The 21,479-nt window shown below is 36.0% G+C and overlaps 1 protein-coding gene across 4 annotated transcripts in view; it reads left to right on the top strand.

Moving 5' to 3' along the window:
- The window catches only part of LOC150078026 (sister chromatid cohesion protein PDS5 homolog A-like), a 797,139-nt gene that overhangs the window by 341,378 nt on the left and 434,282 nt on the right, over nucleotides 1-21,479 (top strand). The window lies entirely within an intron of this gene.

Raw genomic sequence — 21,479 nt, 5'->3', positions numbered from 1 at the left:
GATAATCGAGAAGTTGAAGCTGATTGAGCGGGGCAAAGTTTCTCAAAATGGAAAATGGAATGCAATGTGTTATGATTGGCAAAACTGTGGATAGGATTTCCAGTCAATGGAAGAAGGTCATTAATATACAAGAGGAAAAGAGTGTTGGAAAGAACTGAACCTTGGGGGACACCAGCATTAGTGGAGAAGTTAGCAGACAGAGAGCCATCTACCATCTCCCTCTGTGAGCGATCAGAGAGAAAACTGGATAACCAATTACAAAAAACAGTTGGCAAACAAACCATAAGATGGAAGCTTGTTTAGAAGACCTTTATGCCAAACTCGATCGAAAGCCTTTGAGATGTCAAGAGCAACTGCTTGTGTTTCATTAACTTTTCCATTGAATTTGTCCCTAAATGGGTAACATAAGCCAGAATATCACCAGTGGATCGACACTGACGGAATCCATACTGGCGATCGTTGATCAGATTCAAAGTTTCTAGGTAGTTTAAGAGTTGGCGGTTAATTGATTTCTCCATTACTTTAGAAAGAGTAGAAGTGATTGCAATGGGAGGGATTTGTCACCCTTTTTAGGAACTGGCTGGATATGAACAAATTTCCAAGCAGAACGAAAAACATCTTTGGAATAAGAAAGTGAAAAAAGACAGCAAAGAACAGGTTACCAGCTGTTTGTATATTTTTTATTTCAGTTTAGTTAGTAGTTTCTTGTCTTTCAAACACCTGACATTTCCTGTTACTTGGCTCATCCAGATTTTATTCGACTTCAGACGTCCTTCACGCCTGCCATTTGTGTCTAGCATTGACCCAAGGTATTTGTAATTATTAAATCTGTTAAGTTGTACGTTGCCAATGCTTAGACAGTTGTCTCGGTTGCCAAGCACTCCATGTATTCTCTCTTGTTCCTGTTGACTTTTAGACTTTCCCACTCTAGAACTGGTACCACCTCTTTAGCTTCTCCTGTACTCTCTCTTGATTTGCCACTAAACATGATGTCATCTGCAAAGAGTAAACTGCAGAGCAATTGCTCTGAATGTCTCTGGTTAGAGTGTCCATTTTGATGATGAATAGAAATGGGTCTATGGGCAGAGCCCTGATGTAAGCCGATGTTAACCGTGAAGGCATCACTAACTCCAGCGGCGCCTCTGTAGCCAGGTGGGAAGGAACAGCAGGGCGAAGCATATGCTTCTTTTATTAGACCGGGGTTCGAGCCCGTCACCACCAAATACGGAGGATGTGGAAAGGTCAGGGAATGACCACCGCATATCTCGGAGCAATATGGCCTCAGTTGCTAATGCTCCTAAAAACCAAATAACAACAACAACAAGTAACTCCAGCTGCACTACATACCCTAGTTCTATTGTCCTGGTACATATCCTGGATAAACTTGACAGGTCTCATGTATGCATCGTCGCTTCCTCAGACACTTCCACAGAAGATTCCTAGGTACTGTGTCATAAGCGTTTTCTAGATCTGGGGAGGCTAAATGGAGAGCTTGTTATTGCTCCCTACACTTCTCTTGCAGGACCCTTGCTATAAATATTCCATCAGTAATGCTTCTCCCCTTCATAAATCCAAGCTTGTTCTTGGTAATCTGGTCTTGCAGTTTAACTTTCAGTCATCTTTCGACAACCCTCTCTAACCACTTCATTGTCTGGCTCATTAGTTTTATAGGTCTATAGTTGTTGCAGTCTTTCATGTCTCTTTTCCTGTTATATATCAGTACTATAAGACTTTCCCTCCAAGCATCTGGTATCTTGGCTTCTCTGATTATTTTATTCATTGGCCTCGTCATAAATGGGACTCCTCTCTGTCTTAACGCCTTGAATATTTCAATGGGTATCATGCCAGACCCTGCTGCCTTCCCTGACTTCCTACTATGAAATGCTAGCAGAATTTCTTCCTCCTTTATATCCTCGACATCCTCATCATGTCTGTCTAGCGCCTGTTCTTCTCCCGCTATTGTTTCACTATTCATTACCCCTTCAAAAAACTCTTTCCACCTTCTGCTTTCGTAACAACTTACCAGTCTGATCTTTTACTGCCTTATCTCTCTTATATCCTGCTGTTTGTTGAACCATGTTCTGGCAGTCTTGAATATCTTCAGTTCCCCCTCCTTAGTGTTCGTACTATTATACCATCCTTCCACAGCTCTGTCCCTGACTTTAGCTACTGCTTGTTTAGCTTGCCTTTTCTTTTCTTTGTACCTATTCTTGTTTTCATCAGTTCTGTCTCTCTGACATTCTTTAAAAATTGTCTTCTTGTCCTTCATTGCATTCTGGACCTCTTCACTCCACCACCAGGTTTCTCTATACAGTTTCTTTCCTCCTTTTGTCTTCTTGTCCTTCAATGCATTCTTCACTCCACCACCAGGTTTCTCTATGCAATTTCTTTCCTTCTTTTGGTCTTCCCTAGAATTTCTTCTTCTCCCTTCATAATCTCTGTCTGGGCCTTGTTCCATATTTGGTCCGCAGTCATCAGGTTTGGATCCTCCTTGATTTCTCTAAAAACCTGTAGGAGCAGCTCCTGCAGTCCCAGTTTAGGCTCATGTTCTTGTAGCCAACCAGTGGTGCACAAACTTATTTCGCTCGTGATCCCCCTTTATTAATAAAAAATTGACGTGACCCCTCAATGTAGGATGATCAGATTTTTAATGAGTAAAAATAACATTTTATAAATTATGTAGTAGAAAATTTTATTCGAGTACTGAGAAAGGAATAAAAAAAATTGTTTCCATTTTAATTTGCACATTAAAATAATTGTTTAATATTTTAATTGAATACAGCAAAAACAACAAATCAAATTCTTATTCTTCAATTAAGATTATAAAATAAAACAATTAATGAGAAGGATGAGCTTGGATAACCAATAATATTTGATCCATATTTGAAATTGCTAATTCATGTCAACGGGACCAAGTCTGGAATGCTGTTTTGTTTTTATAGCTGTTAATTTTGAGAAGCCAACCTCACATAACTATATACACCTGGAAGCAATGTTTGTACTGTATCGCCATTTTTGATAATTCTGGATACTTGTCTCGAAGAGAAAGCCAAAATTTTTCACAAGTTGTAGTGTTGAAACTAGCATGTAATGCCTTATTAGCGACAGGTCAATGAGAGCTTCTTTTTGCTCAGTGGAAATTTCGGTCATGAAGAAATTTCAAAAGCAAAGGGATCATGAATCCAGTATAACTTCTTTTTTTTTTTTTTTTTCCCCCTGGAGATACATTAAATTTTTCAGAAAAATTCTTAATTAGCATTGTTAGGTAGGTAGGTGGCAATGATATCTTAAATTGTAACATGTCAATATTATTAACAAAATCAGAAAAATATTAACAAAATCAGGGAACATTTCAGTATTATTATGAATTATTCATTTTCCAAAGATTAAGCTTCTTTTTGAAAGCTTCTATTTTATCACCGAGTATTAATGTATTTGTTCCCCCGTCCTTGAAGACTTAATTTTAAATCATTAAGTTTTTCAAATACAGTGAAACTTCCCTTTAACGGACAGCCATGGGGAACGAAAATTTGTCAGTTAGAGAGAAGTGTCTGCTAACAAGAAGTCTGAGGGAGAAAAAAAAAAGAAAGAAAGAAAAATAGTTAAACGTTTAATGTAAAATTAAATTAAAATATATACAGATTTTGCACAATGTTTTGTAAATAATATACAATTACATACACAAGGGATAAAGAAAAAGCGTTAAATGTTTAATGTAAAATTAAATTAAATTAGATACAGATTTTGCACAATATTTTTGTAAATAATATACATTCAATTGTGCTATGCATATTATGACTTTATCTTTAGAAAAATACATACGGTAATCACTTATTTTCTTCTGCACCTTCTTCCGGCTGATAATTTTGTTTTCAACATTTGTTTGGAGTGAAGAAACCATCGAAAGTCCTTCAGTATCTTCTTCGGCGGCGAAAAACATTTTTAAAGATTGATTTGTATGAGCGCTTCTTCTATTTTCATCGGTGGTTCGTCGTTAATATGTTCTTCGACAGAATGACCTCCTTCAATTTCTTCATCCTCATGAGGAACTTCTTGAAAAATATCGATGATAATGTCGTTGATATCTAGAGCACCATCTTCTGTAGTGATATTCTAGTCTGTATCTTTGTAGCGAGGGTCACTTGTAGCTGAAGTGTCGTACATTATCAATAGATGTTGAAGTTCTTGTTCTTCTTGGTGCTCCACATTGCTGTTCACAACTTCAATTTTTGCGTTTGAGAAGTCAGACTTTACAAAACAGTTCATGACAGTTTGTTTTCTAATTGCGTTTACTGAAGAGGAAATCCGTTGAATCACATCTAGGATGCTGATTTTCTTTGCAAGGTCACTCGCACATGTTACATCGTTCATGTTTGAAATGAGATGTCTTAAAACATGTTTTCTGTAGTGAAGTTTAAAATTTTTTATTAACCCTTGATCCAAGGGCTGACATTCTGCAGATGTGTTTGGTGGCAGAAAAATGATTTGAATGTTGAACAATTCAGTGTGCGGGTGAGATGCAGCATTATTCATGAAAAGAATAATTTTTCTGTTTTGACGAATCATGTTTTGGTTAAAGTGACGTATCCATTTGCTCATGATATCTTGTTGTCATCCACACTTTCAAAAGATTCAACTTTATTAGAAATTTTTCCGCTCTGGCACTTTTTGTTTTTTTAGACTCATTGTTTTTTCAGGAAGAGCTTTAAAAAACAACCCTGTTTCGTCACAGTTGTAAATATCCTTAGCTTCAAAATCACGACATAAATCTTCCAATTTGACGGTCCACTCTGTTACAACCCCAGTATCAACAGATCCACCTTCACCACTTACGGTTTTCCAAGAAATTTTATGCCGAGTTTTGAACTTGTCTAGCCATCCCACAGAAGCTTTGAACTCATTTACTCCCATAGATTTCGCAACCTCCAAAGCCTTTTCCCTAATAATAGGCCCATTAATGGGAATTTTTTTAGCACGTTCACGACAAAACCACTCATACATAACATTGTAAATTTGAAGTCCAACAGTTTTCGGGAATGATTTTTGAACCTGATCATTTACGTGTTGCCAAAATTGTTTGAGCAGTTCATTTTTTTCCTTTAGGATGTCGCTTACCTGCGTCTTCCCGATTTTGAATTTTGCAGCAAGATTGCGAACACTATTTGTTTGCCAATCATACACATTAATGAGTTCGACTTTATCTTTTAAAGTTAAATGTTTACGAGAAGACATTGTGCACTTCACACGACACTGAACAAAACTGAAAACTGAATTAACTAAATTAAATTAACCACAACTCTTACTCCATTCCTCCTATTATCCATGCCATAGTATATCAGTTTGTAGCCCTCAGCTATTTCTTTACTCCTCATCCCCTTCCATTTGGTTTCCTGGACACACATGTTGATTTTACTTTTCTTCATAACTTCCACAAGTTCTATTCCTTTCCCGGTCAATGTTCCTACATTAATCGATCCCACTCTGACCTCTTATATTTGGTCCTTCTTTTATCCTTGCGTTTTTCCCTTGATTGTTTTGCACTACAGCCGGGGCCAGCTGCAGCGTGTAGATTCCGGGGTACACCCTAGCATTGCGTTTTTGCCCTTGATTATTTACCACTACAGCTGGAGTCTGCTGCAGCATGCACCTATGGGGTCTGCTCTGGCCCTAATACTATGCCTTTGTTGTCATTCCTCCATGTTGAATATGTCTGTTATGATGTCTATCTGAATTTACAATTTACAAGCCGGCTGGCCAGGCCTGACACTCTAGGTTATATTTTGGTGTTTCTTTCATCTAGTGGACTGACCTCCTGGGCTAGTGAACTCCACTGTTCAGATGATACACTTATTTGAGGTAGTGTATACTCACCATGTCACAGGGACATCACAGGCCATTGTGGCTTTTCATGACGCTATCAGCCCATCACAACTTGCTATCCCTGCCTCTGTTTGTCCACGACTGCTTATTCAACAGGGTATCCCCTGCTTATTTCGCAGCAGACCACCATATCTGGTGGCCGACCCACTATCTGCAGCCTGTGGATGTGTCCGGTTGAGCTTTGCTCCTGTAGGAGCAAAGCTCAAACGGACACATCCAAAGTTATAGTATTCTCATTTGTGATCAGAACTGGCCAAAAGAACAGCATTTCCCAGACTGTGTTTTGTGGAACACTGGTGTTGTAATTAATAAAAATCTTTTTTTTTTTTTTTCCCTTTAAATTTTGCATGTCAAGCATACAACACTTTTTGTGTGAGTATAATTTAACATTATTTTTTTCCATTTATTGACAGATCACGTACTGGATATGACATTCACTCAACACATTCAAATTCACATATCTTAATTCTTCAGCCTTCTGCTGCCAAGTTCATGCAAGTTTACATATTTTTGATAAATATCAGTATTCCAAATATTGCTATTAAAATAAAGGACTAAGGACTATGTGGCTGAACTTTACAATAAAAAGCAAGTTCTTCTAGTAGTGCAAGTGTGGCCAATATAAATGAGCACAATATTGTAGTAGTAGTGGCATGTGATGCAAGAAAGCAAGTGTATGAGCTTATGCAGCATCAGCCAAAAAAAAAAAAAAAAAATCACACCATTCCCTCCAAACGCATGTCCAGTTCCTCCTTAAATTTATTTACCCTATCAACTTCCACAACAACAGATGGAAGTTTGTTCTAGCAGTTAACCACCCGCTGGCTAAAGGCAAATTTCCGCACATCTGTCTTTTCTTAATTTGAATTTATGCCCCCTTAAGTTCGTAATCTGAGCAAGTGAAAGGATCCCATCAGAATTCAGCGTGCTCAACCCATTCAAGGCCTTATACACCTCAATCAGATTGCCACGCAGGTGCCTAGTCTCCAGCCACTGCAGTTTGCAGAACTTAAAGCCGCTCTTGGTAAGACACCTCAAAGTGAGAATGAATTGTAGCCTTTTGCTCCCCAAAAATCTGTTAGTACTATTGAGCTGTCCAAAATGATAGCTCAATAGTACTAATGCACTTCAACAATTTGTGTTGAAGTGCATAAAAAACAAGAAAAGTTAATCAAAGACCAAAACAAAAGTATGATGGAAATTATTTGTATTTTGGTTTTACATATGTTGGAAATAGAGATGCTCCTGATGCATAGTGCTAAAAATACTACAAACAGTTCTTTGATTCGTGCTAAACTTCGTAGGCATTTGGACACCAAACATGCTAAAGACAAAGCTGTAAGTTTTTTAAGAGGCAGCATGTCTCACTCAAAAATTGTAAGCTTTTAATGATTATAATTACTAAAACAGACAAGGAAAGCAGAAGCATCTTATCGAGTAAGTTACTGCATAGTGCTTACTGGAGAAGTGTACACTATTAGAGAAATGCTCCTCGAGCCTTGCGTGAAAGATATTGTAACACGTATGTTGAACCAACTGTCTACTAAAAAATTGATGCAGTACAATTATTAGGTTACATTTCGTATTAAAGATCTTTCTGATAACATAGAAAAGATCTAGTTTGCTGACTGAAACTTTACAGTAAGTATTAATTTCAGATAGATGAGTCTACTGACACATCAGGATTTGCTGTGCTACTAGTATTTGTCCGATATAGATTTAATAATACTATTGATGAGGAGCTGCTCTTATGTGAATCTCTGCTAAGCTACACGACTAGGGAAAAAATATTCAACTGCATCAACAATTTTATCAGAAAGCATGAAATTAGTTGTGAAAATGTATTAATACAGGCAAGGTTCTTTATAGCGACTCTTTAATGTCCCAAAACATTATAACGTCCTATGTGGTTGGTCCCGCTCAATTTCTCATTAACCTAATGCTATTTTGCATTCAGTATAATGACATTGAAATAAAAGGATTTCTCTATAGCAACCATAAATTTCTACCTTTTAATCTTAATTTTTACTTTTTTATTACATTATTTTCATTTAAAAATTACAGAATTGATGAATCTAACTATGAGAGATCATTGTTAAGATTTCTCTTGCTCTTCTTGCAGCACAATAATGAAATGAACATCGGCTATAAGTTAATTTCATTAGTTAAGAGTGTATGTTTATTAGTATGCCTCCAAGAAAGTTGATAACTTTGCCAATCACAAATAAAATTAGGATTTTGCAAGTTGTAGATAATGGTGTGCAGACTGACATTGCCAAACAGTCCAGCATTCCTAAGAGTACTCTGTTCACTATTCTGAAAGATCAGAAAAAAGATTGAAAGTTTAGAGAAATCTGCTTCACCAAGTAGGATTCAAGCATGAAAGGCAAAGTATCTGGATCTTGAAAAGGTACCTTTGGAATGGCTAATGATGATGAGTGCAAAAAACATTCCCGTAGATCAGTGGTTCCCATCTGGTGGTTTGCGAACCCCTGGGGGTTCGCGAAAGTGTTCCAGGGTGTTCATACTAAAAATTCTGTAATGGCGTCTGCTTAGATTTACAACCCACCAGTATTGCACCATCTCCTGTGGGTGCAGGATTTACGCACAAGGCACTAAAGGTGATAGTAGACCCAGGCTTGACTCCTTGTGCCTGGGGACAGGCAGCGGCTACCTAGGTGTTGGCTGCTCCCTGGTGGCGAGGTGGACTGACACAAGCAACACACCATACACTAATACATAAAGCTTTGCAGGGTTTCTGCATCAACACACACACACAGACGTGCAAGGTGGAGATGGGCTTAGGCCTAGGAGCCACCCTTGATACAGGTAAAACACACACACACACACACACACACAGACGTGCAAGGTGGAGATGGGCTTAGGCCTAGGAGCCACCCTTGATACAGGTAAAACACACACACACACACGTTAATATATAATATAGTATCTTATATATGTATAATGAGTATACAATATAGTATCTTATATATGTATAATGAGTATATAATATAGTATCTTATATATGTATAATGAGAATGCTAATGTATATTAGCATTCTCATTTTACTTAATTTTAATTTTATATACAAATTATGAATTGTTTCAAATTAATTTTGTTTACAAATTATACCTAAGGGGGCATAAATTCAAATTAGGAAAAGACAGATGTAGAATAGATGTGCAGAAATTTGCCTTTAGCCAGCAGGTGGTTAATTGCTGGAACAAACTTCCATCTGTCGTTGTGGAAGTTAATAGGTTAAATAAATTTAAGCAGGAACTGGACAGGCATTTGGAGGGAATGGTGCTCATACACTTGCTTTCTTGCATCACATGCCACTACTACTACTATATAAAATTGTATATATATATATCTTTGTTGTAAGATTTGTAAATAATTGTGTGTACAAATAAATTGAAAAAAAAATGGAATGCTTAGATTAATTAATAAGTTAATAGGTATATTATTATACCTATTAATTACATAGGTAAACTATAAAATATAACTAATAATAAACAATAAAGTAAGATAAAATTAAATAAAAAGTAAAAATTACCAAAGAAAGAAACCACATCTCCAACAATTCCTTATAATTAGTTTACTATCTTACAGCATATCATGTTAAATAAATATGTTTTCCACACTAATTTTTTTTTTAGACTTTTTTTTTTTTTTTTAGACTTTTTTTTTTTTTTTAGACTTTTTTTTTTTTTTTTTAATTGTTGGTGCATCGGCTTCTATGGCCATAATGCACCTCCCAAGATTTTTGCAGTACTCTGATCCAAGCCTGAAGCGGGATTCAAACCCGCGATCTTTGGGTTGCCAGGCAGGCACTTTACTTACCCGGTCGGCACATTAGACTTGAGCTTCTGTAATTTTCAGGAAATGCATATGAAGGAAGGTTATTCCAGAAAACGGCAGTTGAATGAATAAACGAGGAAGATGAAAAGTTGGTTCTGTGAGTTTGAAGTTGGACAGTAAAAGGATGTTGACTGTTTGTGGCACATGTTCAGATTGCTTTGAAAGAGAGAGAGCAAGAATTTTAGAAGGCATTTTAAAAGAACACTGCTCATGGAAGTCTCCAAACAGTCTATGAGAGATTGAGAGAGAGAGAGAGAGAGAGAGAGAGAGAGAGAGAGTGTGTGGAGAGATTCTGTTAGAGATGAGACTGTTGTGTGGTAGCACAGTGGTATCGTCACAATCCTCCCCACAGTGGGTGGAAAAGGCCCGGGTTCGAATCCCGTCGATAACGCGAGGTATTTTAATGGACTTTTTTCACTCCATGGCTGAGTTAGTCGGTTTCAGACACAATAAAATATATGGGTAGATGTAATCATTTACGAGCGACCCTAATATCATAATTTCGTTTTTTTTTTTTTTTTTTTTTTAATTAGAGATGAGACAATAATTAACCTAACTGTCCTCTTTTGAATGGAATCTAGAAGCCTGACAGAGGTTTTGGGGGCACTGCCCAAGATGTGTGAACAGTATTCCGTGGTAGGGTGGATTTGTGATTTGTACAGAGTGAAGAGCTGTTTGGAAGAAAAGTAATGCTGAGAGGGAAAGAGAAAACCAAGTTTTTTTAGATGCAGAGGAAGCAATATTTGCAATGTGTTTGTGCCAAGATAGAGAGATTAGAAGTCAGGGTAGTCCCCAAGATCTTGCCTAGAAATTGGAGCGTCATCGAAGATAAACATAGGAGCAGAAGAATCCTTTGTGCAAGATATAAGACAGGACTGAGTTTTAGAAGGTTTGAAATTAAGTTACCTTTGCCCCACAAGAGAATTACCTGGAGATTAGCATTTAAGAATTTGGCAGTGGATACTTGAGAAGTTGAAGCTGATTGAGCAGGTTGAAGCTGATTCTCAAACTGGCAGGTGGAATATAATGTGCTATCATCAGCAAAACTATGGACAGGATTTCTGGTCAATGGAAGAAGGTCATTAATATACAAGAGGAAAAGAGTGGGGGAAAGATACTTGGGGGACACCAGCATTAGTGGAGAAGTTAGAAAACAGAGAGCCGTCTACCATTGACCAGTGAGAGGTCAGAGAAAAAACTGGATACCCAATTACAAAAAACAGCTGGCAAACCATGGGATGGAATCTTATTTAGAAGACCTGTATGCCAAACACGAATGAAAGCCTTGGAGATGTCAAGTGCAACTGCTTGGGTTTCGCCGAACTTTTCCATTGAATTTGTCCATAAATGGGTAACATAAACCAGAATATCACCAATGGATCGACGCTGTGGAATCCATACTGGCGATCGTGGATCAAATGGAAGTTTCTAGTTAGTTTAAGAGTTGGTGGTTAATTGATTTCTCCATTACTTTAGAAAGAGTAGAAGCAATTGCAATGGGACAATAATTGGATGGGAGAGATTTGTCACCCTTTTTAGGAACTGGCTGGATATGAGCAAATTTCCAAGCAGAAGGAAAAACACCTTTGGAATAAGGAAATGAAAAAAGCAGAAAAGAACAGAAGTTCAGAAGCTCAGGTTTTGAGAGCAATTTGAGAAATACCATCAGGACCTGGAGCTTTTTTAGCATCAGATTCATCAAAATTCTTCTGACATTCTTTTAACGGATGACTACAGCAGGCATTGAATGGAACTTGTTGGGAATGGTGTGAGGTATTTTACCAAGATCATTAATACATGAGTTGGAAGAAAAATAGGATGCTAGCAGATCAGCTTTATCTTTGGCTAAAATGACAATAGATCCATCTGATTTTGACAGAAGTGGGAACAGAGATGGGCAAAAATTTCAGCCAATAGTTTTGGCAAGAGATCAGAATGGTCGGCTACCATTAGAGCAAGAAGCAAGTTTTCTACTCTTAGCCTGTTTGAAATCTAGTTTGGACTGATTAATAACTGCTTTACAAAGTATAAATGATACTTAATAATAAAAATTATTATTATGCTGTGTCACTTATAAAAATGTAGTACTGGAAATATTCTGTAATAAACATTCAGAAATATTATACGATTTCAGAGAATATATGCATAGTAGTTCGCTTTAAAAATATTATGTTGAAAGGGATTCGCTAAAAAAAAAATTTACGTTGAAAATGAGGTTTGCGATAAAAAATATTATGTTGAAAGGGGTTCGCGAGTCAGAAAAGGTTGGGAACCGCTGCCGTAGGTGGTATAATCTTTTAAATGCTAAGGCTGAATCATTTACTTATCAAATGGATACAGAAGGATTTAAAAGTTCAGATGGATGTTTCCAGAAATTTAAGATTCGTCGTGGCCTGTCTTTCAAAACAGTGTGTGGCGAAAGTGCAGCCATGGACATTGACACTACAAAGGATTGGAAGGAAAATCATTTAAAAAAATGTTTTGCTGACATATTCAGTGCTGATGAAACTGGGCTCCCCCTTTTTTTTTTTAATTGCTACCGGATAAAACACTTAAATCTCGCCTTTAAAAGGCGAGATGTAGTAGAAAAAATGCCAAACAATGGATTACCATTCTCCTAGCAGCAAACATGTCTGGCACAGAGAAGCTTCCTCTTCTAATCATTGGGAAAGCCCAGAAGCCTCGATGCTTTAAAGGTTTGAAGACATTACAACGGGCCCCCATTATAACACGGTTCGGTTTATGCTGATTCGCTATAAAGCTGTTCTTATATTATAACCAGTATCTGACTATAATGCTGTCACAGATTACTAAAACACTCTTTTACAGACTGAATTTTTGGCATATTTAACGAAATCGTTTCAGTTGATGGAGTTTGATAACTTGAAAATGAATAGCAAAACAGCATTAAAACGTTTCCCACGCTCAGTGAAATTTTTTTCGCACGCTAATTTAATTGCGGTACAGTGACTTGTTACCTAGTTCAGAGATCAGCATTTTAAAAAATGATCAAATATATTGCTTGTAATATTTGCGTTATATGCATTTATTCGAAGTCTAGTCATCACTCGGTACAGTATTAGACATCGCAGGCAGTTTACTTGAACATTGTATTGTAATTAATGCAACCAACGCAGTTACATTTTCGAAGAATGAAAAAGCAACAACATCTGGGCGCAGTACGAAGACTATAAATGTAAGAAAATACTACTGAATTTGAAAATTAAATTAGACATTTTGAAGCAAATCGATTCCGGTCAACGACAAGCAGATGTGTGCCATAATTTAGGACTTGCAACTTTAACTGTAAGAACAATTATAAAAAAAATAAAGAATTAATTTTAGCAGCGGGAAAGATAGCTGTTCCACTGCAAGCAACTAGGGCTAGGCCAGCTATTTTTCCATTTCAATCCATTATCCTAATGGATTGAAATGGAAAAACTTTAACTAATTTTATTGAAGATAATATCCAATGCAGAATTTAGTTAAGTTAAATATAAAAAAAAAAAAAAACAAGAGAGAGAGAGAGAGAGATTGATTAGCCAATATGATTATCTGAAGAAAACTCACCTAAAAAAAAATGTGGAACCATTTAAAACTGGTAAGGGCTGGTTGAATAGATTTAAAATCCAGGGAGAAGCCGCAAGTGCAGATCATGGAGCCAAAACTTTCACAAAAGAACTTGTTAAAATTATTGAAGAGGGATATTATGTGTTATACTTCTCAACAAGTTTTTAACATAGACGAAGCAGGACTTCTCTGGAAACGAATGCCTAAAAGAAGTTTCATATTTAAAGAAGAAAAAAACATGCTAGTTTTCAAAGCGGCAAAAGATCGGTTGACTTTATTGTTGGGTGATAACGCTGCGGGGGATTTAAAATTAATACCCCTTTTAGTTTATTTGGAAGAGGGCCAAAGTTCAACCCAAAATCAACACATTTTTCATGATTAAATTCATCAATTAAATTAAATCAATTAAAATCAGTTTAGATCAATTAAATTCATGGTTTTAATTGGAACTTTGTTTAATTTTGATACGTGAGTAGTTACCACATAATTATATACGTATGTAATGCAGAATATTTTATATGTGCAAATATTTGTATATTACATATTTTGACCGACATTTGTACATATTTTCACTAATGTTTATTATTGATTAGGAAATATCCTATGGCACCAACAGCAACTCACAAATACATATGTTACCTTATGGGAATGCGGCGCTTACTTAGCATGGATTCACTTAGCGCTCTGTTTTTCCGGAACGAATTATCAGCATTAAGCGGGGGTCAACTGTACTGAATATGGTAATGTCTTCAAACCAATGGCTCTTTACCTTGCCAGCCTAGAAGTAGCCGTAAGGTAACTGAAGATGGACTAAAAAGGTTTTAGGTCTGAAAGCCTTGCTCAATAACTGAAGTTGGATTAAGACTTATGACAAGATTAAAATGAATATTTGAATAAGTTCATATTGTGAATGGTTTTGTCAGTGACATACAAGTTTGCCGGAATGTAATTATCCCATTGTGCAAGTAATGGGTAGGCTGCATCTGGAGTACTATATACAGGTCTAGAGGCCTCATTTTAGGAAGAATGTAGATCTGTTGGAACAGGTGCAGAGAAGGGCAGCGAGATTGGTGTAGGGAACAAAATGACGGTCTTACTCAAGAAAGGCTTCAGTTCTGCAGATTGCAGCGTCTGGAGACCAGGATTCTGCGAGGTCATCTGATTGAGTTTTTATTTTTACTTTGAATGGATTGAACAAGCTCAATGCCGATGGAATTATTCCTCTTGTTCTGACTACACATTCATGAGTGGATATAAATTCAAATTGAGGGAGGATGGTTGTAAAATAAGTGTTTGGAAGCTTTGCCTACACCAGAGCTTGCAACAATTGTAATGCAGTCATTAATCAGCCCAAACTAGATTTTGAATAGGCTAACAGAAGAACACTTACTTCTTATCCAAATGGTAGTTGAGCATTTCTCTGTACTCGCACCTCTGTCTGATGGTTCTATTGCCACCTCATCTAAAGATAAAGCTGACTTACTAGCATTCTTCTAACCCTTGTATTCGTGATCTTGATAAACCATATTTTCCTTCCATTCCCAGTACATTTCACTCAATGCCTCCTCTGGTCTTCTGTCAAAAGGATGCCAGAAGAATTTTGAACAATCTTGAAGCCATATAAGTTCCAAATCCCGATAATATTTCACCACTTGTTCTCAAAACCTGTGTTCCTTAGTTTACTCCTGTTCTGTATCATCTTTTTATACTTTCATATTCCACTGGTGTTTTTTTCCTTCTGCCTGGAAGTTGGCTCATATCCAGCCAGTTCCCATCTCTCCTATCCAGTTACTGTTTCATTGCACGTACTTCTAAAGTAATGGAGAAATCGATTAACCTCCAACCCTTCCATCTGATGAATGAGCACCAGTTGTATTTTGCCTGTTTTTTTTGTTCCATTTGCAATATATTTGCTTATGTTATCCATCTAATGGACAAATTCAATGCTTTGAGTTTGTCCATTAGATGGCTATCCATAATTTTGCTATCAGCAAAATTACAGATAGGGCTTCCAAGAAATGGAAGGTCATTAACATATGTGAGGGGAAAAAAGTGGCAGAAAGATGTGAGGGAAAAAAGTGGTAGAAAGAACTGAACATTGGGGAACTGCAGCATTAGTGGAGAAGTTAGAAGACAACCAACTGCTACCCACAGTGAGTTGGTCAGAGAGCAAACTGAATACTCAAATACAAAAACAGTCTGTATCTATGATCAAGAGCCTTAGAAATGTCAAGAGCAACTGCTTGAGTTTTCTAAAGCTTTTGATCATGTTTGCCCTAAAATTCTTCTATATAAACTTCCTTATGAATAGCTGACTGTCTTTTGTAATTGAGTATTCAGTTTCTCTCTGACCACTCACTGTGGCTGATGTTAAATGCCTATGTGTCTTCTAACTTCTCCACTAATCCTGCTGTTCCCCAATGTTCATTTCTTTCTACCACTTTTTCCCTCTTGTATATTAATGACCTTTCATTGAAATGGAAATCTTATCTGTATTTTTGATGATGTTAGCACATTGTGTTCATCTTCCAGTTTGAGAAACCATCCCTGCACAAATGGGCTTAAACTTCTCGAATATTCACTACCAATTTCCTAAATGCTGATCTGCAGTAGTTCTTATATTATCTTTGTCCCACTAGGGACAAAGATAATACAGTTAATTTCAATCTTTCTAAAAATTAATCATGTCTTATATCTTGCAAAAAAGGATTCTTCTGCTTCTTTGCTCTTCATGGACACTCAGATTTATAGACAAGATCACATATCTCTGTTAGAGATTATCCTGACTCCATAATTAAGCAATGCAGCATTTTCAAATTTGAAATTTTTTGTGGAGAAGTTTCCATTACTTCTTGGCATTGTTAAAGATAAAGCAATAGATGTTTTGTACTGGTATACAGTGGCCTTTGGTTGCAGAAGTGACAAGTGCACGTGGAAGCGTGAAATATGAAAGATTATCCTAATTCATTCTTGGGATTTTAATAGTTCATAGCAGTGCTGAGTTTGAGAGAATATTTAGCCGGTTAGAAATACAAAACTGAGTTCAGATCCTTTCTTTCTGGTGAAGCTTTGGATAATAGTTTGACAGTAATACTCTTGATAATACTTTGGATAATACTCTTGACAGTAAATTCTAGACAGCAATGCTGTTAGTATAAACAAAACTTTGCCTCACCATTTTTGAAGATGACATGGTCTACAACAGTATCTTTCTCTTAGAGCCATCAAAAATCAGTTGATGTGTAATAAAAAAAATTCCAAACAGAAGTCCACAAACAAGAAAATCCTAGGTAATCAGATGTTTGAAAGCATACTGTAAACAATGATACGAAAATCAGAAATATTAATATAATGTGTAAATTTTCAGTGAAATTTAATTTCTTGTGTAGATGCAGAGTTCACAAAACCCTCCTGCTTTTTTCCAAAAAATCTGTTTTTCTCCTGCTTTGCAATTGCTTGATCTCGACCTTTTTGGAAATCAGAGGTTGGCAGGTATGCAGCCAGTGCATCCTGTAGTATTAATCGTCATGTCAGGTTCATTTTCGTAATGTAAAATTCTTTCTGTAATGAATACTTACCAGAATTATCACTGCATTAAAGAATATGGGCAGTGCAGTGCTTATGAATCTCATTCCTGAATGTTAGGTAAACTTGAGGTGGAAGACCATAAATATTGGAGAGGAGAAAATTCTTATCCTTAGTTTGCACTGTTCTTAACTTAGAGAACAATGGGCTTGTTAATTTTTCTGACAGTTATTGTAGATTTATTTTGCAATACCCTTTGTACAAGTTATTTACTATGATAGGTCAAGAGACTTTAAATCCAGAATGATTTTGGAGGATTTAGGTACAGTGGTACTAGGGCTTGCAAACCGGTTTTATAAACCGGTTAAATCCGGTTTTCATATTGAGTTGTTAAAACCGAAACCGAGCTTCAAAAACCGGATTCGAATATTTTTTTAATTAGCCCTCGAATATAGTTTTTTGTTACGCACATTTTCTTTTGCTTGTTCGTTTGTCTGGATCGTTCAACTGCTTTATGTTTTAAACATGTTTTTTATTTTATTTTATTTTATGTTTAGGTACGAATCTCATGGGCATGTGGCCCAAATCTAGGAGGGGTACCTTTTTATCTTCCCACCTGTATCTTTTGAAACTTGCCTCGTTTACTCGTCATTCAGTGCTTGCGGGAGTGACGCATAGTATTGTGCCTTTGTTATCTTCAATATTTTTATTTAAAATTGTCGGTGATATAAATTCCTACTAATTAATATTTATTACTCTTAATATGTCTAAGATGAAATCAAATGTATGGAATTATTTTGCTCGAAAAAGCAAAGATGAAGCACAATGTTCGAAATGTCAGAAGATAATGAAGTCGTCTGAAGGATCTACATCATCTTTGATGTTGCATTTAAAGAAAATGCATCAGATTGACATTAAACAAGATAACAGTGAACCTCCCGTAAAAATGGTAAGAACATTAGAAAACTTTATCGTTAAAAAGTCTATGGAAGAAGAGATTTCAAAATTAGCTGCTTTAGATGGATTTTCTTTTAATTCAATTGCCAAGAGTGAGTTTATACAATCAAGCCTTCACCTTCAGAGAAATAAATACGATAAATTACCACCAGCCTCAGTGAATGGAATTAAAAATATGGTTCTGAATTATTATAAAACTAAGAAAGAAGAACTCATTCAGCATTTCAAAAATTCATTGGTTTTGGGTTCACGGTGTTCATTGACTCTAGACGAATATACGTCTATACAAAATAAAATGTATATGAATATAAATGTGCATTCAAAAGACAATCATTGGTCATTAGGTCTTATTGAGATTAATGGTTCACTTGATAGCAGAAGAACTGAGCAAACTGTGAATGGACACTTGAAGGAATTTGGTTTGAACTTGGATGAGGATATTGTTGCCTGCACCACCAGTGGAGCAGCAATGATGATTAAGTTTGGCAAGCAAATTACGCTTAATCATCGACAATGTATAGCCCATTGTATTCATCTGTCAGTTATAGAGTACTTTATGAAAAAGCAATCAATTATGGTGCCACAGTCTCTCAGTCTCCCAAAGACAATGAAGAAAATGAAAATAACGAAGAAAGTAGTGATGATGAAGAAGTTGAAGAAAGACAGCAAGGCATGCTTTATCAAACCAACTTTACCGATGAGCTCATTTATTTATTCAATCCAATGGCCAATATTGCACAAACTATTAACAAAGTCAGAAAAATTTGCAAGCTTTTTCGAAAATCGCCTACTAAAAACGACATATTACAAAATTTTGTTAAAGCAAAATTTAATGGGAAAGAATATAAACTTATATTGGATTGCAAGACTAGATGGGATAGCACATTCTATATGATTGAGAGATTTTTGAAATTGAAAAATTGCATTCCAAATGTTCTATGGGCAGTACTGTCAACTGAAGCCGTGTCTGACGATGACTGGAAAACATTTGAATTGCTACATGAAACTTTGCGACCAGTTGAAATGATTCTGAAGGCTATAACCTCAGAAGATACAGACTTACTTAAAGCAGAGTCTTCAACAGAATTTCTGCTTGCCAAGCTTGATACAGCAGAAAACCCATTTGCTTTAAAGTTTCACCAAAGCCCTTTGCAGCGTTACAGTGCAAGACGAAATTGCCAAACTGTGGCTTTGCTGAACTTTCTACACAACTCCAAAAAGTTTAGGAAAGAAGATTCAGGTTCAAGAACTTTTGATTTTCCAAGTAAGCAAGTTTTGAAAAAGCATGCTGAAGAGATTTATCAGAGATTATTTGCAAAACATTCCAAAGGAGTCTTAGCGCTGAATGAAGAAACTGAAAATAAACGAACTGTTCTTTTAGAAGAAAACAAAGACTCGTCTAGTTCCGATGTCGGAGATGCACTCATGTGAGAGTATGATAGTGTAATAAAGAGATTAACTGAAGAGCCTTCAAAATATCCGAGTGAATTGGAAATCAGCAAAGAATTTAAAATTTTGGAGGCAACTAGCAGTAGAAGTGAAAAGCTGGAGAGAGTTTATAGAACACTGCTGACCATTAAACCAACAAGTGTCCAATCTGAGAGAGTGTTTTCGATCACTGGTCTCTTTAACACAAAAATAAGGTCAAGTCTATCAGTAAAAATGCTTAATATACTGTGTTTTTTAAAGGATCATTTTCAGAAAAAAGCGGAGCAATAAATAGTAAAGTAATTTCCCCAAGCTGTTTTTTTTCACATTATTTTTATTATAGGGCTTATTATTTTTTTGTTTACTATACAAGAAGATAGTTTTTATTCAAAGGATTTGAATACAATTTGTAATTTTTTTATAATCTCAAGCTGGTTACCTTTTTGGAGCATTTTAATTTTTTTTATTTTTTTTTACTATAAGAGGTGATAGATTTTGTTTAAAAGATTTGATTACGATTTGTACAATCTACCCAAGATAAAATAAATACCTGTGTTATAAGCTTTTAATTATTTTCCCTAAGTCTGAGAAAATCGGTTTTAAAACCGGTTTTAAGAGTAAACTTCGGTTAAACTCGGTTTTGAAATTTCTCGGTTTTATGCAAGCCCTAAGTGGTACCTTGGATTGCGAGTAACTTGGTCTACGAGTGTTTTGCAAGACGAGCAAAAATTTTTAATAAATTTTAACTTGATAAACAAGAGAGGTCTTGCAATATGAGTACAGTCAGTCCTCGTATAACACGTGTTTACACCACACGAATTTGATCATACATGATTTATAAATACGCGAACGATAGCTTATATAACACAAACCGAATTTGCTTATGCACGATTCGCCTTTGTGTTTATAAGAAATGGCAGTCGAATACAGAATCACCCAAACCGAACGCAACACGATAGGAATGAAGAGAAGATTCTGGAAATGTATTTTTTTTTTTTTTTTTTTTTTTTATATCAGTGAAGAGGAAACACATTTCACCATAATAACGTAAAAACCAACACAATTTCAGCTATCAGTATAATCGCAAATGCAATTAGATCGAGTTTACTACCAGTTTATAACAGATTCCACTAGCAGGAACGTAACTGGAAATTGTTTTTATTGTTTTATGGTAGTAACCCCTAGAAATGTGCTTTAGTAAAATGTGAGGTGTGAATAGTGTATCTCTGCCTTTACGCTGTTGTTTATTTAATTGCTACACACGTGCAGCTTTGTTTATGTGTATCAAGCGTGCCTCCTCATTTTGTAATAGTGCGAGTGATGAATCTGTTTAATGACAATGCAATTGTCATATTTCCGTGAAATCCTCAAGAGGAGGCAAGTGTCATTGGAGAGGTTCCTTGTTAAAGTCACCCAAAAAGAGAGTCAACAGATAGCAGTGATTCCGTTAGTGACAGTGAAAGTCGTCCTACCACAAATCCGATTGCTTTATGTATATTAAATTTAAATATTAAAAATATGAAAAGGTATCTATGTATTTTGTATTAATAATTTTTACAGTATATGAATATTTTTGAGTTTTGGAACAAATCATCTGGGTTTCCATGATTTCTTATGGGAAAATTCACTGTGATATATGAGTGCTTTGGATTATGAGCACGTTTCCGGAACGAATTATGCTCGCAAACCAAGGTACCACTGTATTTGGGAAATTTGTCATACCAGAAAGAGCTGGAGAGGTAGGTCAAGAATTCTGTGTGTAAGTCTGAAACGTAACATTGATAAATGGTTTGTTAATAAAATTAGGTTGTAATCTGTAATTTTTTTTCTTTTCTTTTTTTTAATTGTGAGTGGAAGTCGGTGAATTGGAAGTTGGTTGTTTTCAATAGGTTAAACATTTGAAAATGTTCTATAGTGTAAGTTTGCAACTTATGTAAATGTTTGATTACCCAATTCTTTTCATAAGTGAGAATTTTCCCAAGTTGGGGATCACATAAAAATCATGTAAGTTGATTATGTCATGGTGTTAATGTGATGGCTGGTTAGGTGTATTTTTTCCATAAATCATAAATATAAAATACAGTTGTGCTCCGTATCCGCTCATTCAGTTAACCACAGAAAAAAAGCGAAAAACTTGACACTTACTAGTCGCTTGTCCAATATGATGCTTTCCTTTATTTTTTACAACGTTGCGTATGGTTTGGTCGCCAACGTTATAAGGGTTCTTTAAAGATTTAAGGGATGCACTGTTGTCAGAC

Source organism: Mastigoproctus giganteus, chromosome 11, assembly GCF_048544385.1.
Source record: "Mastigoproctus giganteus isolate SK-2022 chromosome 11, ASM4854438v1, whole genome shotgun sequence".
Taxonomy (NCBI): domain Eukaryota; kingdom Metazoa; phylum Arthropoda; class Arachnida; order Uropygi; family Thelyphonidae; genus Mastigoproctus; species Mastigoproctus giganteus.
Note: the sequence above shows the minus strand (reverse complement) of the source record. Positions and strands in the feature narration are given on the sequence as shown.